Here is a 24252-nt window from a genome sequence, read left to right as displayed (position 1 = left end):
CTTTTGCAAAGTAGCAGCACAATCAATAAAGCCACCTAAGGATACCTTAGACAAACAATGCCAGATACATAACTATTATCATGGAGCTAGCATGGTGGGAAGACATGATTAAATAACTGACAAAAATAGTTACTTTGACGCTGAATAAAATAATTACATGGAAAATTCTGAATTAAAATTTTACTCTCTAAAGTAAATATTAGCTGTTATAGGTGATCTGAGTAAAAATTATTTTGTCTTGCTTGAACAAAAAGTTAATGGGATTTGAACTTTGATTTTGAGAAATATGCACAATATAGCAATGACAAAAGACAGCATCCTGTCTGTAAATGAATCCGAGGGCTAAGGTTGCTACCAAGGCAGGGATTCACAGGACAGGTGGTACAGAGTAAAATGGTGAGTGCGTATGCTGCTCTCAACAGTTCCGAATGCTTTTAATAATTTGGAGTTCTATTTCTAACTTGCTTCTGGAAATATCTATAAATGGGAATTAATCATTTCTAAATGTCATCTTGACTACCTCTAATCTTCAATCACGAATATCTTATCACATCCCAATGTGGATATTAAGAGCTTGCTTTGCCTTTAACATCAAAAGGGCTGTTCATTAAATGCTCATCTCTCTGCTATTGTTTTGGTTGGTGAACAGACTTTAAATGAAGACCTGGTGCCCTTTCCACTTAACTCTTGAACCTTAATGATGACATAAAGGCACAAGGTAGGAAGAGAAACATAATTTATATTTAAACATTCTAACATTAGACATATAAAATATGACCTTAGTAATTAAAACTGTTTAAGAGTGGGATGATTAGAATGACAAATAGAACCTAGACAGAGACAGAATAGTCTACCACGGGATCGCTGCCATAGAGGGATTCTGATAAAAATAATTTTTTAAATTAAAGTCACCAATGATGTTATTCAAAAGGTGAGTATTAAACAATACCCAAAAGAAATACACCTACTAAACAGATGCTGACTAGCTCATTGTGCAACATTTTGCATTTACAAGAGTAAAAACTCTATAATCGCAAAAATACATTGTGTGCATTAATAGAATAACACTGGCTGTAGTAGCTTAAATTATGTGTGAATTTGACAGGGCCATAATTCTAATTCTCTGTGTTTTTGGCAGTTATCTAATAGTGTAATTTGGCAATTTTGAAATGATTTAATCACCCTCCATTTCATATAATGGTAACAACCTAGTCTCTGGAATCTAACCATGTCAATAAGTCAGGAGTGGGTATAATTCAACACAAATAACTTATAATCAACATTTAATCGATCAGTATGAGAGTTAGAAAACCAAAACTGAAGAACACAATCAGCATTTCTCAAGATGAAAAAAATTCTAGCCTCAAGTTGTAATGTTACATGATTTTCTGGGCAAAGTATTGAATGATGGAGGAAATATGAGAAGATGGAAGCAACACCCAGAGTCACTGCACCAAAATTTTGTATGACATGCAACTATTTCAAGAGGTAGCATATGATCAAGAAGTGATAGTACCGAAAGAAGAAAACTAGATGTACTGAAGGCATCAACATCATACAAGGCTCCAAAAAGTAACAGAATATCCATTGAAATGTTTCAACACACTGATTAGTGCTAGTCTGACTCGTTCATCCAGACAAAGATATTTGAAGGCAGCTACTTCCTTAATTGGCCGGACGACAACCATGTTATGGGAACTATACAAAAAGGCGAATAAACAAACAATTATTTAGAATTATTTAACAATTCTTAATAGCAAGTGAAAATAAATTTTGAGAAAAATAAGTTGAAAATTTGCAGCACTACAACAAAAAAAGTTTCCAATTATTAAGAATAAATCAAATAGGATTCGGAAATGGACTTGGAACAAGGGATTTCATTGACGATGTCAGGTGGATCTTGGCTAACAGCAAAGAAAGCCCAAATAATGTTTTATTGTTTCTCCAAAGGCATTTCACTGTGTGAACCGTAACAAACTATAATCTTGTGAAGCATATGGACTCCAGGACACTTAATTGTGAGGATGTTTGTTTTCTTTACAATGACTTGTAATTGGCGTACAGACTGAATAATTATGTGAGAGGATAAACTGTGTCGAACACCTTTCTTGATTTTAAACCACGCAGTGTACCTTTGTGCTGTTTGCACAACTGCCCCTTGCTCCATGTACAAGTTCTGAATAAGCACAATCAAGTGTTCTGGAATTCTCTTCTTCTCAAGGTAACCATCATTGGTTATGAGTCTCACAGTAGAATGCTGATGCACAGTCAATAACACACAAGTGAACATCTCTCTGGTGTGCTCCTCTTTCAGCCACGATCCATCCGAATCAGCAATGATAGCCCTTCTTCCACATCCTCTTCTTTATATGGCGTGAACCTTTGGCAGCTCAGTCAGTATACCGCTGCAACCATCGTTGGATGACCTTCGGCAAAGTTTACTGGTCTGGATGGTCTAATCTGACGGACTTTCCTCTCTTCTCTCCTTCTTCCTCTTCATTTTTCTCGCTCTCGTTTTCCATTCCTTCTCTTACCTTCCTCTTTAGCTCCGGGCTTACATCTTCTTTTCATATAAAGTGCTGTAACTGTGTTTCATCAGTATCAGAAGTCATTCTTAAAATGAAGAATCTTCAAGTATGACAGTGCAAGAGACTATAGTAAGGGTGGGCGGCGGGTGGGGGGGCGCTGAGGGGAGGGGACAAACACTGCCTGATGCGAATTCTGACTCACAGCACTTCTTATAGAGTCTCAGGCTGAACATCTTCTCTGGAGCAGACAATGTTACCTTTTCCCAAGGAGCTTCTAGTGGGTTTGAATCACCAATCCTTAATTTTATAGGCATTTTGAAAAATAAAGTCTATCAAGGTCAGGAATTTGATTTGCTTCATTTTATACACAAAGATACTGAAATTCTGAGTTAATAAGAATAACATGCAGGGTCTAACTGATAAGCAGGAACTAGGGTTTGCATCCAAATTGTCTGATTTCAGAGTCAATCCTCCTGACATATAGAAATATTTGAATGTATAGACCGTCCATGCTGGTTATGATGCACAATACTGCAAACAGCAGCAGAAGAAAATGGAGCCATGAGCTCCAACTCACGGTGAGCACCAGTGTGGCAGAGTGGAGCTCTGTCCATACAGTCGGGTGTTTTTAAAAAATTTGTTTAAAAATGCTCATAACATCTTGGCCAAGTTATTGTAGTTCGCATACACATGTGACCACGATTAAATGAATTAGATTGTGCAATCATCTCCAGTAGATCTTTTGCCACATTTCCCGTGTCCTTAAACAGACATTCACTGCTTCACAAACAATGACTCACCTTCTCTGTATTGCTGCCACAGCCACCACTGATAAATTGGGGGCTGTGTTTGTTTTCCTTTCAGAGCTTTGCTGCGGTAATGGTATCAACATTGGGCTGCTACCCACTTGGTCACCAATTAGTGACCATGAACTACTTCATGGTAGAAAGATGGGACTTTCGATGTCCAACCCACAGGGGCAGTTCCGCCTTGTCCTATATATAGGACCTATAGGGTTGCTATGAGTCAGAATCAACTTGGTGGCAGTGAATTTCAGTTTTTGTTTTGTTCTGCTTTGCTTAATATATTTGCTTTTCTAGATCTTCATGAGCGATATCATGTAATTTTTATTCTCTGTGTTTATCATAGTGTTTTCTAGTAGCTGAGATTTTTGGCAAAAGAACACCCGGTCTTTTTTAAGGGTTTTTCTGGAGTGAATGAAGGCTTCACTCTTTCCCTTTTCTCATGTAAACATAAACCACAGGGTCATTTGATGGAGGGAACATCCATGTAGACAAATCTAACTGCTCTTCTCCTTAAAATGCTCCCTCGCCCCACCCCACCCCAGGGGGAGCATGTTTCCATTAAGCAAGGCTACCAATGAGACTAAATCCCCAAATGATAATGTTTTATTTGGCTGTGAAACAGTTGTATAAACACCTTCATTCATATAAAGGCTATTCTGTTTTCATTCCACTGCCAAGTCACATCTCTGATAACCCATGGCCAAGAATGACGTCTCATTTTAACTTGATGAAGAGAATGACGGCAGCAGGGAAGAAACTATACGTCAAAGAAAATATGTTGGAGTACAAAATGTCTTTATTTTCTTCATTTTTCACCTAAATTAACCTTTGTGTCACAAGCCCGGCATTTTCCCCAGTTACATTTAGTCATTTGTGTGAACACGGCTAAATCTGACTTTCATTGCGACTCCATTGCCACTGCTATCATGGGGAATTTTGCGTAGGGGAACATCTGCTTCCTGGCAAGCAGGTATTAATTTGAGGAGCATAGGGGTTGGTGGGTAGTGCGGACCAGCAAAGCGTATGAGCTGGCCAGTTTTCCCAATGTACCGTGGCTCCAGCGCCAAGGTGGCACATGTGTGCGATTCTCCGCGGAAGCAGTGCTTTCTTTCCATGTCCTCTGCCCAGCTCTTCAGTACCTGGTTTTCAGACTGTGTTGTGGAGCTTCAAAGATGGGTTGAGTCTATTGCCTCGGTTTTTTAAAAATTTTGTTTTATTCAATGCAGCTCAAAGTGTTCTGGTGCCTTATAGAAGGAAGAACACTGACATGGAGAACTGTGGAATCAGAGCCAATTATTCTGTCATGAAATAGCCTTTCTTCAAAAAGAGCAGCCTTTCAGCAGAGAAAGAAAATCTAAAATGGCCCGCTGTTAGGGATGTTGAACACTTTTCTTCCTGTAGTCAAACCATTTAACAAAAGTCAGCCTTCTATACCTCATTCCCACCCAGGTCAAATACGGTGGGCTTTGGAAATGCACGTCTATCCGGGCTGTAAGTGGACAGTCGGATGTGCCTTAATGAGGTCACCTGGATTATATATATATATATATATATATAGCATTTTTTTGTTCTGAATAGTTCAGAGTGTTCTTTGAAGATATGTGGGTAGGAAATCAATTCGAAAGAACAGATTTGAGGAAAGGCAAAGGTTTAGTGTTGGGTCCTAGAGTTTATCACTATGGTTGTTCCCCAAATCTTAATTAAGTCCTTTGGGAGCTCACTATGTATTTCAGAGACAGTACAAAGGCTTTTTCCAAGTCATTAGGCTAGGGATCCAAATACTAGGCCTTCACTCTCCGACCTTTCTCTTTGGAGAAGGGAAGCGAGCTTTCTCTAAGGAGGGAGAAGTGACAATGCTGAGTTGAGGGGTGCAAAGCTGGTAACATTTTTACAACAGCAACGTAGAATCAGATTGGGCTCAATCTTTGCTTCCTCCACCAATTTGTGAGATTTTTGTATAAAGTTTATGGGACTCAATGCTCTCATTTGAAAAAAAAAAATACCGTCTACTTCACAGAGGGTTGTGCAACTCAAAGGAGATGTTCATGTGGAAAAGCATAATGGCTCAACTCTCAGTAACTTTGAACTGCTGCTGGTACTACTTTAGATACTGCTGCAAGACACTTGGCTCGCTTCCGGTACATTGAACAGGTTTCGGCATATAACCTACAGCACAAAAAGCATACCATAGCCCTTTGGGGGGAGTAATTTGTATTTTATAATGGGTGTATGTATAAAATGACTTGTAAACACAATGTTTATAAGAACCAAGCACATTCTTCCTATTCGAAAGGAGGAGGGCCTAAGTGTTTTTCTTCTTGTCACTAGAAAAATGTCACTCATTCAGCAGAAACTTGCAGGATTACCAAATTCAGGGATGATACAAGGGTGAGCTCCTTTAGCGTGGTCTTTCCATCTTGTAAAAACGTTGCGTAAGAACCAACATCAATCAATTAATGTTGTATAAAAATATCCACACGCTGCAATATTTGAAGAGACAGGGTTCAGTATTTTAAGTAATTAAAATTATATTGTAAAAACTATAATTTCCCTTGTCAGTAACTCACAGAAAAAGTTGGTTGGCAATGTGAATCAAAGCCAGAAAATTAATCACTTGCTCAGGAATAAAGCCAAGAGAGGCTGCATTTGGTCTCTGATACAAAAAACAGCAGGGCTTAGCTTTAATAATCAAATTAAAACTTGATAACTAACTTAAAAGCAGGGAGCTAGGGAGTATGGTAAAATGGCTTTGTATTTTTCTTCTTAAGTGTATCTAAGTAATTAAGACATCCTTATAAAATCTGATTTCTCTCATTCTTTTGACCGGAACGTTCTTTGTTGAGGTTCTAATAGCCATTTTTTAAATCATTTGTGATGGGTATTGTCCCACCACAATCTGTGGTGGGAATTGGGTCATAATTTACTTGGTATCCAAAGCCTATTGTAGCTCCTCTTAGGCTATAACCTAACAAAAAAAAACCCTTACTAAAAATAAACACAATTGTTATTGTTGTTGTTAGGCACCCCTGAGTCTGTTTCAACTCATTACAACCCTTTGCTCAAAAGAAGGAAAAATTGTCTAGTCATGTGTTGTCGTCACTAATTGTTCTTACACATGAATGCTCCTCCTTGCAGCTGCCATGTCAATCCAGCTTCTTGACGGTTTTTCCTTTCTTCCCACTCTCTCTCAGCTTTTCCAAGCATGATGTCCTTTTCCAGGGACTGTTATCTCCTGACTCCATGTCCAAAGTATGTAGGAGAAAGTCTCTAAGAAACATTCTGGCTGTACTTCTTCCAAGACAGAATTGATTGTTTTTGTAGCAGTCTGGTACCTTCAATATTTGTTGACAACACTATAATTCAAATGTGCCAATTCTTCTGGGGTCTTCTTTATTCAGCGTCCTACTTTCACATACATATGAAATGATTGGAAACACCATTGCAAGGGGCAGGCCCACCTTAGCCCTCAAGGTAATATGCTTGCCTTGCAACCTTTTAAAGCAGAATTGTGCAGCAGATTACCCAATGCAACAAAACTATTGATCTCTTGACCGCTGCTTCCCTGAGTATTGACTGTGGATCTGAGCCAGATGAAACCCATAGGAACTTCAATCTTGTCTCCATGTATCACGATGTTTCCTATTTACACAGTTGTAAAAATTTTGGTTTTCTCTACATTGAGTCGTAATCCATAATGAAGGCTGTAATTCTTAATCTTCATCAGCAAGTACTTCAAGCCTTTCTTACTTCCAGGAAGCAAGGTTGTGTCACCTGCATATCACGTTGTTAATAAACCTCACACCAATTCTGATGCCTCATTCTTCTTCATATAATTCAGCTTCTCTGATTATCTGGTCAGTGTACAGGGTGAACAACATGGTGAGAGGATAAAACCCTGACACACACCTTTCCTGATTTTACACCAGGCACTATCCCCTTGTTCTGTCCACACATCTTCCTCTCGATCCATGCACAGGTTCAACAGGAGCACAATGGAATGTTCTGGAATTCCTACTCTCCTCAAGGTTAACCATAATGTGTCGGTATACAGACAGTCCAATGCCTTTGCAAAGTTTATAGAACACAATGAAGCATCTTTCTGGTATTTTCTGCTTTTAGCCAAGATCCATCAGACATCAGCAATGCCTGAGGCTTCATGTCCCATGTTTCATATCCTCTTTTGAACCCAGCCTGAACGTCTGGCAGCTTCCCGCCAATGGACCGCTACAACCACTTTGGAATGATCTTCAGCAAAAGTGTATTTGCATGTGATATCTCAATGATATTGTTCTATAATTTGCACATCCTGATGTGTCACCTCTCTTTGGAATGGGTACAAGTATGGATCTCTTCCAGTCAGTTGGTGAAGTAGCTGGATTTTGTTGAAACATTTCAACTGGGTTTATTTTACAGTTTGCTCTTTCTAGGAAAGATATTCTGGGAGAGTTTTTATATTTGAAAAGGTATTACTGATCGTTTATTGTTATTTTCTATGTATGGCTTTTCTTTTTCCTTTTACTATTATGAAAACCCAAGAACAATCACATGCTGCCTTTTTATCTTACACTGAGTTTATGAGTGATGTTAAAATTTTTAAATTTCTATAATCACTCATTTGATAGCATTAAAGTTTAGTGTATTTTATCTTAAGAATTATGTAGAAAGAATTCCCTGCTTGTTTTGTATACACAATATTCAGCATATTTTATTATTCAGTATTTGAGTAGATTCAAATTTATTTTTCAAGTCAGCTCCATCTCGTAGAGCAGACAGAACACTGTCTCTTCTCCCCCTTCCTCACTCCTGTACCGAAGTGTGGTCCTGTTGTTGTAGCCCATGTCAGTTCACCTCACTGAGCCTCTTCCTCTTTTTTCCTGACTTCCTACTTTACCACGTAAGCATGATATCCGTTTCCAGAGACTGGTCTCTCTGATAACATGCCCAAAGTACGTGAGAGGAAATCTTGTCATCCATGTTTCTAAGGAGAATGCTGACCATATTTATTCCAAGACCGATTTCTTTGTTCTTCTTGCAGTCTATGTTAATTTCAACAGGCTGGCAAACACCATAATTCAAATTTATCAATTCTCGTTACTGTCCAGCTCTTACACACACACGAGGTGATTGAAACTGTCATGGTTTTTAAAAAAATATCTAACAGGATATTTATCTGATCCAAAAAAAAGAGAAGAAAATGCCCTGGTTTATGGAAAGCACACCTGGATCTCAAAGTGAAAGCTTTCCTCGCTGCCACTTCGCAGAGGTCCCCGCCGCAGACCTGCGCGATGCACTATGTGATTGGACTCCTTGAGTGCGGCTTGTATGGACGTTATGAATCCAAGTAAAATGAAATTCTGGACTCGTCTGTCTTGTCTCCTTTTATCAAGATACTGTCAACAGGTCTAACTGCGGGGCTGTTTGTTCTCTTTACAGTGAGTTGTAATCTTCACTGAAGGCCGCAGTCCTGGATCTTCATCAGCAAGAGGTTCGAGTCCTTTTCATTTTCAGCAGGCAAATGTACTGTCATTGAGTCAGTTCTAGCCAATAGTGACCCTACGTGACAAGGTAGTACTGCCCTGGGGGTTCCCAAGGTCATATATAACTCCTTACTGGGGTAGAAAGCCTCATAGTTCTCCCAAGGAGCAGCTGGTGGATTGGGACTTCTGACCTAGTTTTTAGCTGACTATATGGCAACCCATTAAATCACCAGAGTTCTCCAGCAAGGAAGTGTGTGTTGTTTGCACACTGAAGATTGTTAATAAGTCTTCCTTCCATCCTGACACCAAGATCTCCTAATTGCCATTCTTGGAGTACTATCCCGGCACACCGGTTAAGTTAGTATAATGACAGGGTACAACTTGGAAACACACTTTGCCCGAGAAGCTGAGTTATATGAAGAGGATATGGCATCAGGATTGGAGGAAGGCTTATTAAAAACCTGATAAATGCAGATGACACGACCCTGCTTGCTGCAAGTGAGAGGTCTTGAAGTACTTGCTGAAGAAATTAAGGATCGGACTGCAGTAGATTACAGCTCAATTTAAAGAACAGCAAAACTCTCACAACAGGACCGATAGGTAATAATAATGACAAATGGAAGACAGAAGTTGTCAAGGATTTTGTACTGCATGGATTTACAATCAATGCTCATGGAAGCACCAGTCAAGTGATTAAAAGACAAGACGGGTTAGGTCGATCTGCCACATGAGAACTCTGTGAAGTATGGAAACGCAAGGATATTACTTTGAGGACTAAGGTATGCCTGATCCTAGCCATGGTATTTTCAATTGCCTCACTTGCACATGAAAGATGGACATTGAATAAAGACGACCAAAGAGAACTGATGCATTAGAATTGTGGTACTGTTCACTAGAGGCAAAGATAGTGAGACTTCAGCTTACATGTTTTGGATATGTTGTTAGAAGAACCCAGTCCCTGGAGAAGGACATCGTGTTAGGAGATGAACTGACATCATGGCTGCAACAATGGGCTCAAGTGTAGGCATGATGGTGATGATGGAGCAGGGCCAGGAAGTGTTTTGTTCCAGTATGCTCAAGATTGCACAGGCTCAGAACTGACCAGGTGGCACCTAACAGACCAGGCATGATGGCTGCTAAGTGTTTAATTAGTTAAGAGTCTCGTGGAGCTAGAGAAAGAAACATGCTGAGGCACACCAAATAAAATAAAATAATCAAACTGTATTGCCATGGAAGCAACTATTATTTATAGTGAGTCTATGGGACAGAGCAGAACTCTTCCTATGAATTTCTGAAATCATAACTTTATGGGAGTGAAAGCCTCATCTTTCTCCCATTGAGAGGTGGATGGTTTCCAACTGCTGGCCTTGAGGTTAGCAGCTCAACGTAACCACTACACCGCCAGGGCTTATTGAGGCAAAGGGGAGGCTTGAACTGAGAATATACTCACAACCTCATTTCTCCAGTTGCATTTCCCTCACTCCCTCAGTCCTTCCCTTCTACTGAACCAACACACTTTAATTCAGAAAATGACAGCACAGTGTGACTCACCAACATTGGTGATTCAAAGGCATTCAGAAGATCCTGGTGATAAGCCCTAGGGAACTATTTCCAAAAAGTCACAGCTTTTACAAGTCCAGGGAGCCTAATTCTAGTCTGAAATGCATGGGATTGCCGTGAGTTGCCATCAACTCAAAGCAATATTCTAAAAAACCTCAGGGAATAAAAAAGTAAATGCCAAAAGGTTAGCTATTAGGTAGAAACCATATTTTGTAGCAGAATAAGACAGAGAACTCAGTGATACTCAGCATAAGGACAGGTTAGTAAGAGAAGACCCCTCTCACAGTGGGCGAAAGAGGACCTCCTGATGATCTGTTTTCTAGAATTAAGCACCTCCCCCACAAGCACTTGCAGTGCAAGCCTGGTTGTTGACGACTTTTACAGGTGATGGTCACTAATGATATAGGAAATCTCTTCCCACGATTCTCAAATGTTTGAATTCCTTCCTTTGTATATTTTCTCTTCAGGTTATTTGCAAGGGGGGCTATTTTTGAGGAGGTAATACTCAAGTTGAGATGTGATTAACAGGCCTAGCAGAGATCAGGGAGCTCAGAGCAGAGAGAGCAGCAGGGACACGGTCCCCGAGGCTGCCATGTCCTAGGAGTAGGAAGACCGCCAAGTCAGTGTAGCCACTACAGACCCTAAAGAAGGAAAGTAGGACGGGGGAGGTTAGGGAGAAGAAAGGGGCAAGAAAGGGGCATCTGTGATTCCAAACCTCCACAGTTGTGGAGGGGTTTTCTGCCCTCTTTGAAGAACGTTTAATGTTAAACCCGAGGAATAGAGATTAATAAGCACAGATGTAGTAGGTTTGCCCCTCAAAGTTTAATACTAGTAAATGCAGATCAATGATTGCGAGTCACAGCACTTTGAACAGCCCAAGTACATTCAATAAAGTCACAATAAGGAAAAGCTAAAAGGTTGAAATTAAGTAGATGAGGTGCTGTGTAACAAAAAATTCCTGTTACCAAAAAGAACTAAGAAAATTGCTTATCCCAAGTTGGAAAGTAAAAATAAATAAATAATAAAATGCTTAATGTGTAGTGAAAAGTAAATACATGTTAACAAAGTAAAAAAGTGCAAATGGCATACATTAATATCATGATGCAAAAACTAATTAACACTGAGTAGCCTGAGAAGTTTAGATGAGGCACTGACTTGTACTTGACTATGGTGTAAACTCTGTCTTCCAAAGGCTTCGTTCCTTCCAACCTTCTCCTTCTGCAGCCTAACCTAATAATGATTAGGAAAGGCACTCCCTTGCATCTTGGTGCCTTCAGTGGGGGCTGATGTAAGAGTACAGAAAATGTGAGAACTCATAGAATCTACTATTAGACCTAACCCACAGCTGAATACAACAGACATACTTTGGGGAACAAAATCACGATTAGATGGATGAACCCTGAATGAAATGAGACATTCATAAAAGGACAAATATGGTATGTTCCCTGACATAAACTATTGAGGTAGGAAGGAAGGGGAAAGGCATGTCAATGGTCAGTGGTTCTCAACTTTCCTAAAGCCATGGCCCTTTAATACAGTTCATGTTGTGGTGACCTCTCCAACAATAAAATTATTTTCTCTTCTACTTCATAACTAATTTTGCTACTGTTATGAATTGGGCAACCCCCATGAAGGGATCGTTTGACCCCCAAAGGGGTCGCGACCCACAAGTTGAGAACCACTGGCTTGGGGGCACTGAGTTTCCATGAATGGTGATGCAGTGATATGGTAAAAGTTAATGTGGTGGTTGCACAACAGGATGAACCTGAACAAATTACATATGCAAAATTGCTGCACTGGCAAATGTTTTGCCAATATAATTTTACTGTGCTTTTAAAAAAATCAAGAATGACCTGATTTGGTTAAAGTGTAAGTCATTAGCATGATAAACACTCCCTTCTTGTAGATCTGCATATGTGTATGTATATGCATCCCTGGGTAATGTGAGTGGTTTTCAATCATCTGCTTACCTAATAAGGTTAGGGATTTGAGCCCACCCAGGGGCACAGCAGAAAAGAAACCTTGGGTCTGCTTCTGTAAAGATTATAGCCAAGAGCATCCAATGAAGCAGTGGTGCTGGGTTACATGTGGCATTAAAATGAGTTGGAATTTACTTGATGGCAACAGGTGTGTGTGTGTGTACTTACATATTTCAAAGGGTGAATTAGAATTAGCACCAGCAGAACTGAGTGTGAATTCCTAACAATCTTTAAATAACGAGTTGAAGTTCATTACCTAAGACCCGTACTAAATGTCACACCATCGTAAGAGTGGGCACTGTTTCAGTAATGCACCCTGTTGGTACAGTTAAGTGCTTGGTTGTTATAGAGATTGGTAGCTTGAACCCACCAGAGACTGCAGAGGAGAAAAGACCTTGCAATCTGCTCCTGTCAGTATCACAATCCGATACCCAATGGGGCGTTCACGCAGAGGTCACGATGAGGCAGCATCGACTCCTGGGCACCCAAACAAACTATTATTTAGGTTTCTGATAAAAGCAATCAGTACAAGCCAGCTCTTCCTTAGGTGGAAAGATGGGAAGTTACTCCTGAGTGCTTGCTGACAAGATTCATTGTGATTCAACCCAGCTAAACAGAAAATGAGCTATGTCAAAAGCAGGAGGAGGGAGAGCCAGGAGTGGATTGAATCCTCTGAGGCATGAGATCTGTGCATAGTAAACCTTCTTGGTCCAAAAGACAACTTTCTCCATCAGAAGACAGAGAGAGAGAGAAAGCCGGGGGGAAGAGGGAGGGGGTGGCAGGGTAAGGCAGAATAGGAGGCAAAGTCTGAGGTCTGAGAGAGAGTGGTGGATGTCCTAGCCCACAGTGCTGGTCAACCTGAACAAGAGGCTGGTTTGGGGGTGGATGCCCATGAAAGGCACTTGTTGGGGGAGCTAGGTTGCTGGCACATGGAGCTGGAGCTGAGTGCCTTCTGCTTTAGGCTTACTGGAGGGGATGCCTCGGGGCACTTAATACAAGGAGCTGGGTGTACTGACTGATAGAGCTGGAGCTCGATGGCTTTGGACTGAGGCTTACAGTGGAGTAACATGTCTTTTGCGAATTTATTGGCAACTCTATAAGACCTTGGTAGCATGTTGTGACTAAATAACTCTTACTCAATTCTACCTCATCTTAACTGCAGCTCGTTAACTTCCATAATAAACCCTGTAAGTGAAGATTGTCTGAGTTAGGTGTGGCTATTGAAATAACATATCAGAATATGGCTGGAAAAGGAGAGAACACTGCCAGACAAAGCAAGGAGTCAAAGGAGAAAAGAACAGAAAAGTATCGAGTATGCAAATGACTTCTTTTCCTACACTAGTCATCTAACTTACAAAACCCGATTTAGCTAACTGGTTTTAATGTTTGTCCAAACTCCATTCTTAAACATGTTTACTGTTGAAATGATGAATTTTCAATAAAGAAACAGCATTTGATAAGAAAGATATTTAAGAGTGTTAGCTAGGAATAAAAATAGAGTTGTAGAAGCCCCAGTAAAAATGATTTAATTATTAAAAAATAGAAAAAGAAAATAAGCATAATTTGTTAAACCGAAGTTCTCTCATGTTAACCCATTGCAATTTGTGTTAAGGAAAATGAAAATTACAACAAAAATAAAAACCAGCCAGTCTATTAGAGTCGATTGTAATTCAGGGGAAAGTCAGAGGAGAAACTGCTAGAGGGTTTTCAATGTATATGCCTGCCTTACTATTTATAATATGACATATTCACAATGTGCCCCTTCCTTCTCTGGACTATGGGAAAGTAGAAAGACCACACGGTGTCTTGTTCCACTTGCTTTTGTATTCCTTGTGTACAGCACAGAATGGATATAACAAAAGTTCACGGTGAATGAAATTAACTATTACAAGTGAGGTGCTAAAATAAACAGATTATGACTAATCTTCTGTTGACTTGGAAGAAGTCCAGGCAGAATGCTGCATAGAAGCAAGGAAGGAGAGACTTTGTCGTGCATATTTTGTATGTGTTGTTGGAAGAGACCAGTTCTTGGACAAAGGCAACATGTTTGGTCAGGAAAACCAGGAGGACCTCTAGCCAGATGGACTCCCCGAGTGGCTGCAACCATGAGCCCAAACAGCAATGACAGTGAGCATAGGGCAGGGCCAGGCAGTATTTTCTCCGCTTACAGTTGAGCGGGTTGCTAAGAGTTGAAGCCAAATACACCTAAGAACAGCAACAATCTCCTTATATCTGGTATTATCAGACAAACAGAAAGAAACAGTATTGGGTAAAAAATTATAACTGAGTCTTAAAATAGTTTTTTAAAAAGTCTGAATAGCTTGTCTAATTAAAATTTGTCAGTAAATTTCACATAAAGAAAGAATTCTCCAAATTAACATAAGGCTCTTTTCTCCCTACTTCAAAGATCCCATTACTTTTAACTTTCTCATTTATTTATCTTCAAACAGGAGGTGTTCGAAATCCTCTCCATTTAACAGATGGGAACACTGAAGTTCAGAGCTGTTGCTAAATTACTTTCTCAAGGAAGGGCACCATCTCAGTGGAGGTCATGCTACAACTCTTCCATCTTCCACTACTCTTTTCATCAGAATCTGATTCCTAGCAATTAACACATTTTCCTTAGCCCACAAAATAGCCATCCTTTGTCAATCTCTGGGGTGGAGAATTTCCATTTGAGGAAGACTTATTTAGGAAAAGTTTCACATGATTTGGCAATTGCAGGCTAGTGTGGAAAGCATCTTTTCCTTTTAAATATGTGGTTGTGATCCACAATTCCTTGAAATTATAGGAAAACAACCTTCCCTTTTAAAGTGGTTTGTTCTTAAGGAATTAGAGGACAATTTGAGAATTATAATTACCCTTCATGCTATACCAGGCCTGCTTACAAAGGAAACAGTATAAGTACCAGTGTTTAGCTTCCCAAATTGGTGCTGGTAATTATTTTGAGTCACGCAGGGATAGAAGAACATTTAAGTTTTTGGAAAATTGTATCTTTTATCATGAATTTAGAGATAACAATACTACTCTAAGGATTGATTAGTATACCAAAGAAATCATTAATATACAATTTATGTCTGCATTAAGTTTGAAGATGTGTGTTCAATATCTATTCTCTATATTGTCAGTAAAAACAGGTCTAAGATCCATCAGTATTTCCAGGCAGTAACGCTTTGCATAAAGTTGTTGCTATTGTCATCAAGTTGATTGTGACCCAACAACAGAAGAAAACCCTGCTCCGTCCTGCAATACGCTCACAATCTTAGCCACTATGCCCATCCATCTCTCTGCTTTTGATACAATGGCGACCTTCTCCAGGGACCTGTCTTCCTGAGGACATGCTCCATGTACATGAAATCAAGTCTTGCCACTCTCACTCGTAAGAAGCATTCTAGTTGCGCTTTGTCCAAGGTGGATCTGTTCATTTGAGTAGACTCTATAAGAAGAGGAAAGAACATTCCACAGGGATGAACCCGGGCCTTCGTAGAGAGAAAGGGACCCTATTGACGGGCTCTTTGTGTCTGACTACAATGAAGTAAACTTGGTTATTTGTATATAATCAAAAAAGATTTGATGTCTCATAAGATCCAATTTAGTTTACTTTGAAGCTCAGTAACTACATGAGGTTTTCTTTATCCCCAATATTTTAACTGCTTATACTAACAATTTTTTCCATTCTCTTTAATGTAGCTAAATTCATTTCCATAAAAGTATGTAATAGAGATAAAAAGGGAAATAATGAAATTTTATTCACAGAAACATCCTTTTTTGTCTTAGCATCAAACTCCATTTTTTTTACCCTTTCTCTGAATTTGAGTGTTCTATGCTCATGGTGTAAGGTCCTGAATGGCACAAATGGCTTATGCCTGATTGCTAACCTTAAGAATGGCAGTTTGCTTGAAGGCGAACAAGCAGCCATTTAGCTCAGAAGCAACAACGCCCACATGGATGAAGCACACCAGCCTGTGCGATCACTAGGTGTCGAAAGGATCAGGTATAAGGCATCAAAAGAAAAAAAAATCTTACCACAGTGAATGAAGGGGGAAGTGCATGGTTGAGACCCAAAGCCCATTTGTTGGCCACTGGAGATTCCCTTGCAGAGGGGTCTAGGGGAGGAGATGAGTCAGTCAGGGTGTGATGTAGCACCGATGAAGAATACGACTTTCCTCCAGTCCTAAATGCTTTCTCCCCCGCAACTATCATAATCCAAATTCTACCTTGCAAGTCTGGACAGAGCAGAGGATGTACACTGGTGCAGATAGGAGCTGGAGGCACAGGGAATCCAGGGCAGATGATACCTTCAGGACCAGGGGTATGAGGGGCGATACTGGGTAGGTTGGAAAGAGGGAACCATTACAGGGATCTGCATGTGACCTCTTCCCTGGGGGACGGACAACAGAGTGGGGGTGGGGTGGGGTGAGGGAAGACGTCAGACAGGGCAAGATATGACAAAATAATAATTTATAGATTATCAAGGGCTCATGAAGGAAGGGGGAGCGGGGAGGGAGGGAAACAAAAGGAGGACCTGATGCAAAGGGCTTAAGTGGAGAGCAAATGCTTTGAAAATGATGAGGGCAATGAATGTACAGATATGCTTTACACAATTGATGTACATATGGATTGTGATAAGAGTTATATGAGTCCCTAATAAAGAAAATGTCTAAAAAATAATGGCAGTTTGAAGCCACCTGGTGACAGTGCAGGAAGGCGGTCTGGAGGTTTATGTCTATAAAGATTACAGCAAAGAAAGCCCTGCTATGAGTTGCAATTGATTTGATAGGAACAGGATTTTGCACGTGCACACACACACACACACACACACACACACACTAGTTTAAGGTCTGATTACGAATAAAAAAATAGCATTGGCAAAAATCTTTCTAAAAGGCAAACGACCGTCCCTTAGTACACTGTGTCTCAGAAGTGACTTCATTCTTACAATAAAGCACTATGGTGTTACAAGTTGCCAGGGAGCTAAAGACACGGCTCACTGCCTTCCTATCTCCTCATTTGCTATATTCTCTCACCTCGCATCTCCTAGATCTCTGCTGGCCACCTTGTCACTGATTTGCTGGGCATGGTATACTTCAAACCCCTCTCATCTGTCTTCAGTAGCCAAGTAGATTATCTAAGCAAGCACCGTAGACTTTGTTTTAAGCATTGAGCATCCCTGTTTAAGTGACTGGCTGCTAATGGAAAGGTGAGGGATTTGAGCCGTCTAGCCTCTCCAGGGGAGAAAGAATGGTGCGGCACTCTGCTTCCAGAAAGATGACATACAGTCTTGGAAACTGTGGCTTCGACTGGAAGGCAACACATTTTGCTTTGTTTTAAAGCGAGAGGCTTTTTCTGGGAAACACTTTTAAGAATGAAATTCAGGCTCTCCTAAGAATAAATTCTGAAAAGATAAAAGTGTTTCATGTTTCAGTGACTGGAGGGCTTTTTACTCAGAGGGAGAACCCTGGGCGCTGAGACATGTGAAGTCCCAGGATTCACACTGTACGTCTCCTAAAGGAATCACTTTCACCACATGCATGTATTATGAATTAACACGCAAAAATCACATGGATCTTACAGTAAAACAAGAGACTTCAAAGGAAACTTGGGCTTAGCGTTGTTATCCTACAGCAAGGAACCAGAACCCCGTGGGTCCCCTCTTCCCAGGGGAAAATATAGAAGGACTGCTTAAGCCATGGGGCAGGAATTACACCATGAATAGATGAGCTTTCTAATAAAGTAACTGAGGTCTTTAAGGATAGGCAGTTTTCCTCTTCTTCGTCTTCCTCCTCCTTCTTCTGTTCTTGTTATTCTTTTACGTAACAAGTCTATCAAATGAAACGTCGTAAACTTTAAATCATTGAACTCACCATTCCCTACCTTTTCTTATTTACAGTCTTGCCTCTTTCCTTCTCTGTTTCAAGCTATGCCTTACTCATTGTTTTGGAAGAAACCTCTGTAAGTGCATTGCATTTAACACAGTAAAGTGCAAACACGTTGAGTGTTCCAGCAGATAACCGGCAACTCTTTATGGAGTGCTGGCTACTTACCTGGCACTTATTAGCTCTTAGGGCTACCAAAACAACAACAACAATCATTGATGTGGAGTTGACTCCCACTAATGGCAACCTCACGTGTGCAACAGTATCCCAGAGGGTTTGGATGACAGTGATGTCCTGAAACAGATTAGTAGGTCTTTATTCCAAGGTACCTCTAGTCTAGATGGTCTTGAACTACTATGTTTTCAGTTAGCAGTCAACTTCATTCAACTTGTTGAATTATCTCTGCACTCTGCTAGTATTAAAAGCATAAAAATCTAGAAAATCCCAACCCCCCATGGTAGTATATTCAAACTGTGGCGAAGAAGGCTGGGATCGTAAGTTTTATGTGTCAACCTGGTTAGGCCATGGTGCCCAACCCTTTAGTCAAAGAGTTGTCTAGAGTTTGCTGTGAAAGTTTATGACATGTGATCATCATTAAATAAGTTGGTCTGAAAGAAAGTAGATAACCCTTCAGCGTGGATGTCCCTCATCTAATACATTTCAGGAATTAGGAGTAAGAACTCAAAGTGCATTGAAAAAGAATAATTCTGTTGATAAACAATAACATGTCCCTCCAGATTCCTTAGCCCTCAAACCTAAACAGTGGTCTGAGGGGCTTAAAGAAAAAAGGAGGAAAGTGAAACTGAAGTGGACTTGGAGTCTTCTGACAAACAAGTTCACTTCAAACAATAACAAAACAAACAAACAAAAAACAATAACATGGGCATTCTCTGTAGTTTACAGACTGTTGCCTCGCCTACCAATTCTGAAAACAAGACAGTGGGAATTTCTGGCCTGTAACCTGATGTATGGATTTTAGGTTTGACAGCCTTCACAACCATGTGAGTCCATTCTTGAAAATAAACCTTTTTCCCTTTACCAATATGTGATACATATATATGATACATATGTATATAAATAAACATATATGTATATATACACACGTATGTAACAGCATGTATGTGTGTGTGTGTCTTATTGGGTCTACTTCTCCGGAGAACTTTGATTCATATAAAATGACATTTTTAAGTACACAAATTATATAATACCATAGAAAAAAATAAATTCTAAGAAGAACCTCCTCCCTGATGAATGCTAGACAACAGGAAAGAGCTATTCAGGACTCAGCTGAGTCCTGGATGGCTGGGTAATCGGCCAGGGAAAAATCTAGTAGATCAATTTTGGAGGCATGGAGTCTGTAGAATCCAGGATTCCTAAGGCTGGAAAGAGTGCTAAGAGTTTTGGGAAGAGAAAGGACAATTCGTTTGGGAAGAACCGAGTGGTTGGGACGGTGGCATGAGGGAACAATGGCTTGCGGATGGCTATGATTAACTGGTGTGTTGGTGCTTTGTGCTGAACAAGGAATATGAACTTGATTTTCCAGTGATAAGCAGCAGCCAACCTGCTTTAAGCTAGGGAATAATGTGATGTAATTTACATTTTGAAGACATAACTCTGAAAATACATGAAAGATTAAACCAAACAACAAAAAAGACATAACTCTGGTCACTGTGTGTAGAGGAAGGTTTTAGGAGCGGCCAGAGTGGACACAGGAAATCAGAAAAGAGACATCTCAGATGGGAGAAATTGACAGTTACAACTAGATTTAGGAGCGAGAGGGGCAAAACATGCACAATTTTGTTGAGAAACTGCTGACAGAAGGTGAAATACAAGGGGAAAGAAAGCTACGGCCCATTGTGATATGCTCTACTTATTATGTGTCAGGACTTCCTGAAACTGGTTCACGAGTATTTTCTTGTTGAATCCTCTAAGAACTTTCAGAATTAGGAGGTGCAAATATTATCTAGGTCACACTGTAATTAGGTAGTTGAGTCAGTGTTTAAACCAGGATTCAGACAAACTACTTCTCACTACAGAAATTGTAGCTCTTTAATAGGTGGACGATGATATAGCTAGGAAGGGGCTTAAGATTAAATCTCCTCACAACCAAACCTGGCATTGGTATTTCCTTTACAGTTCTGCAAGGTCATTTGTGTTCATGGTCTGAAAATGTCAATTTACCAATAAGTATACACTCTGATAAAAACATTTTAAAGAGCCAGTTCAAATTGAAAATGAAACCAAACAAGAACCTTTCGGAGACTTTGGAAATGCAAGGGGGGTTTGGAAACTAGAATTAAAAAAGTAAATGGAACATTTCCATAACTTTCTGAACCCCTCAAACACTCTCACCTCATTTTCTTGTTAAAATCATGTTGTTAGTTGCTGCTGCACTGACCTCAGCTCATTTCAACCTTGTGGATAATAGCAAAATGACCAGTCTAATGTCATCTTCATGATTATTACCAGGCTTGAGAGGAAAAGGACATTATATACAGTAAAGTAGAACCAACCACTTTGATGCTGACACGTGCATTGCAGACGACAAGTGTGCTTTCTAGAGTTTTCCAAACCAGGACCTTTCACAAGCAGGTCACCATGTAGGGTTTTTTCTGAGACACCACTGAGTATGTTCCAACAGGCAAAGTTTCACTTAGTAATCTAAAGCATCACCACATGTAACGTCCAGGGAATCCTGGTAAAATAAAGGAATAAGACCAATTAGGAGAACCCTCCGTGATGTAGATGTAGGACGCACAATCATAATGGACTCAACCCCATCAGACGAGCTGAACTCAGTGTCCTGCTGGTCATCTTTCCTTCCCTGTCTGTAGAGTTGCTATTTGCTCTGCCTCCTCGAGAGTCCTTCAACGGCTATCTGATGATCAGAATGCCTCTTTTTGAGGCCACTTTCTTCCATGGTCCGCTGAAACAAGAAACTTCTCAACCCTTGCCTTTATTATCCACGTCCAGAGCTAACCCTGCCTTTTACACACCAGAAATGGATGCTTATTTATCTTGCTTATAAAATCCCATTGTATTGTAACTCCAATACAGCAGGCACCAAATACACATATAAAAAATAATCAACTACCTAAATTGCTAGACTAAATTTTTTTCTTTAAAAATCCATTGCTACTATAGAGCAGAAGAAAAGTAATAGATCGTGTTAGTTGAACTTGAATGAAAGTGAGCTTACAGCCATTGTTAGTTCAATAACTGTTTATTCAGCTTTTCTAATGAATCAGGGATTTTGTATTACTAACTGCCACTGAATCAGTTCCCAATGCATGGCCACCCCGTGAGCAAGGAAATCAAACGGCTGCGATTGAGAGGCTTTTATTTCCTGTTTCCCCAGAAGTACATCTAAAGTGCTTGCATTTCAGTGCTCCTTCACTGAAGCCTGGTGGTCATTGTGATGAGGCAGGAGCCCACCCCATTCCAAGGTGAGAGCACACAGCCAACCTCAATTGCATGCTTGTTACAGCTAACATCCTGTTGCTATCTCATGTTAGGAGAGAGCACAAAGCCATGGGGTTCATGCTAAAACCATCCAGTTAACACTTCATGCTTCTCTTCCTGGAGCCTGCCTGCCACATGTGTGAATCTGCCTATCTGAATCCAGTACATCTCCATTCACCCTACTGAAGTGTCCAAGGGCCACACCACTATATAGGTGGGGCCTTCCCCAAGGACGGAGCTGAATATTTGCATGGGTCTCCAATGAGCCCAGTACCAGCACACAATATGCTGGCACACACAGGATTTCCCTTTGTTACCACCTGCTCAGATTTGGCTACTCTTCCTGAGCATCTCCAGGCACAGCAACAGTGTGGAAGCCTCCATCAACGGAGGGGCAGTTTATGCTGAGGACCCACTAGCCCTGAGCAGAATCTCATGGAAACGCTATGAAGAAGAAAGACTGAGGACTGAAGAGCCACTTGTAGCTTGAACCAGCAGCCCCTCAGGTTAGTAGTCATCACTTCCTGACCGTGCCACCAGGGCCCTTTGGCCATCGTGAATCAAAGTGAGAATTCTACTATTGAATCTGCAGGGATGCTGCAGGTATTGAGTGGACAAAAGCAAAGGAAGATGTCTGCTAAAATGGGAGAGCTTGAACATGATAAAATGGGGGGAAAGCAAACCTCTCTAACACCATGAAACTCATTCTGACTCCAGGCAACCAGGGTGGTGTAGAATAGAGCTGAGCTCCACTGAGGCTTTCTTGGCCGTCATATTGACAAAAAATAGATCTCTAGATTTTCCTGGCGTGTCACAGCTGGGAGAGTCGGAACCGCTGACGCTGGGCTGCACTGCTCAGAAAATTGATGCAAAGGAGCCTCTGGTCACTTCTAGCTTTTCTCTCATTGGTCACCACTTCCTCTTTCCTCTCAAGCAAAACTTCCTAAACCAAGCTCATCACCAGGGAGTCATTTCTGTAGGGCAGGGTAGAGCTGCCTTTGTGGTTTCCAGAGACTGTAAGTCTTCATGGGAGTAGACAGTTCATCTAAAGAGTGGCTGGGGTTTCTACCTACTCATCTCCAGGTTAACAGCCGAATGGGTACCCAAGAGACAACCACAGTTCCCACAAAAATTAGTTGAGTAAAATGTTTCCAAATTGAACCCTGTTGCCTTCAAAGCAAAAGTGTAAAATAAAAGTCAACATGCTCTTAATAAAACTCAGGAGGCAGCATGTTGAAATGGAGAGAAAGAATGGAGTTATCAGGAAACCTACGTTTTACTGGGGCCCTGCCACCATGCTCTGCAAGTTTACTGAAATGACTTGACTTATAGAGGTCTTGGCTTCCTCATCTGTAAAGTAAAGTAATTAGACTAAATTTTTCTACTTGGGTTCATGGCTTAGCACAATGGTAGGGAAATACTGTAACAGGTATAACTCAATGCAGTTTGATGTCTTTTTTTCTGATGGAATTTTTTTAGAACCAGGGAAAAAAACTTGAAAAAGACAGCTTAGACAAGAATAGTTCATATTCCAACTAGAAAAAAATTGTATTCTTTACCCACCTTAATTGTACTCTTGAGGAAAATATCAAAGAAAACAAATTTCAAAATTGCAGCCCAAATGATAAAGTGAAATTTATACTCAAGGAGAATCATTGTTGCATTTAGCAGACAAAAAGGTAGTAATATAAATATCCAACAATAGGAAATATGGAACAAGAGTCATTCCGTAAATGTGATAAAAGAGTATCTTTGGAAAGTCTCAAACACAACCAAGCACTCTTAGTGGTAAAAGAGCAATGGGATTTTATGACCTCAGGGTTAATTGAAAAATGATACCTTCTGAGAATTGAAGTGTATTACCAGAGGCTCCATGGGCACTAAACATTCGTGACACATTTGTACATAAATAAGGAAAGCTTGATTGTCTTCTTGTGTTCTAGACACAATAAGGAAGGAAATCATCTGAAAAGGGCTGCAGAGACAGTAAGATGTCTTAGAATTAGGTATAACATGTATGAAGACATGTATTGAATATTCCTGCAGAAAGAAGCAGCAATTTACTGAAAAAAAGTTAAAATTTTAATACTGAAAACTCATGCTATACTTATGAACAGAAGGCATTATAAAGTACTGTAAAACTATCAATGCTCCCAAATAATTGCTATAGGAAAATTTCAGTTACAATCTGAATTCATTTGACACAATGGGTCTGATGTGGTTTTAGAAGAATACATACACTTGAAGGAATAAGTTAAAAATAAAATAAATGTTATAAGTTCCAATAAATTATTAAATCCATCCGACTCCACCAAACTGGAGTTCATTCCCACTCTAGGGATCCTGTGGGGTTCCGGAGACCGCACATCGTGAGGGGAACAGACAATTTCATCTCTCTTCCCCTGAGCAGACGGTGGGTTCAAATCATGCAGTGTCGAGCAGCCACTGCTCAAGCCACCTCACCACATGGGTTGCCAACAAACTATAAACATATTATGGTAATAAGTACAGAATATAGAGCATTAGATTAGATTGATTAGAGACAGATATATAGCAGAGTCAAG

General features: G+C 40.2%; 1 protein-coding gene across 1 annotated transcript in view; it reads right to left on the bottom strand.

The window, feature by feature from the left end:
- The window catches only part of CNTN3 (contactin 3), a 379845-nt gene that overhangs the window by 166383 nt on the left and 189210 nt on the right, over positions 1-24252 (bottom strand). The window lies entirely within an intron of this gene.

This window comes from Tenrec ecaudatus, chromosome 5 (assembly GCF_050624435.1).
Source record: "Tenrec ecaudatus isolate mTenEca1 chromosome 5, mTenEca1.hap1, whole genome shotgun sequence".
Lineage (NCBI taxonomy): Eukaryota > Metazoa > Chordata > Mammalia > Afrosoricida > Tenrecidae > Tenrec > Tenrec ecaudatus.
Note: the sequence above shows the minus strand (reverse complement) of the source record. Positions and strands in the feature narration are given on the sequence as shown.